Here is an 843-nt window from a genome sequence, read left to right as displayed (position 1 = left end):
CTCTCTCTCTCTCTCTCTCTCTCTCTCTCTCTCTCTCTCTCTCTCTCTCTCTCTCTCTCTCTCTCTCTCTCTCTCTCTCTCTCTCTCTCTCTCTCTCTCTCTCTCTCTCTCTCTCTCTCTCTCTCTCTCTCTCTCTCTCTCTCTCTCTCTCTCTCTCTCTCTCTCTCTCTCTCTCTCTCTCTCTCGCCAAAGTCATGCTTCTTATTACATGAGCTTGATGCAAATCCTCCCTTTCCTCCTCATTGAGGCTTCTATATGAGCAGTGGTTTGAACCAACATTCTGAATGCATCCTCCACCCATAGTGGAGTTCTTGCCTTTGCTCTTGACATAGCCAAGTCTGTTGCAAGCTAATGCAATGTTGAATAGTGTTGGCAAATTCAAGCCATAGATCTCGGTGTTGTTTGATCACAACATCCTTTAGTTTCCAAATGGCTCCCTACACCATATATCCAAAGGTCACCTACATGTAGTGTCAAGCATTCACAATGAGCCATTTGTGTGAGCCTTCCATTTTGATCAATTCCACAACCTTCAAGTGTAGGACTACAAGTGCATGTTTAGAGAGCAAGCATTTATACTCCACCTCTGATCCCTTGCATTGGTACAGTATCAATAATCTAATCTAGCCCAATATCCCACATGGCTCAATGAGTTGTATGTGTGGGCTTTCTTCTACATCTGTACTTAGAGATCCATCATGTCAATCAATCCATGTTTTTTAGATACATTGAGCCAAGATGTGAGTTCTTCTCCATGGCATAGGGCTATAATAGTTGAAGCATTCCCCGGGTCTATAATCATGTTGAGATCGCCAACCATAAGGCCTTCTACTGGCTCTAGCT

The sequence above is a fragment of the Lygodium microphyllum genome, chromosome 26 (genome assembly GCF_053477565.2).
Source record: "Lygodium microphyllum isolate KBCC chromosome 26, Lygodium_microphyllum_v1.1.10, whole genome shotgun sequence".
NCBI classification, from domain to species: Eukaryota; Viridiplantae; Streptophyta; class Polypodiopsida; order Schizaeales; family Lygodiaceae; genus Lygodium; species Lygodium microphyllum.
This window is presented reverse-complemented; position numbering follows the sequence as displayed.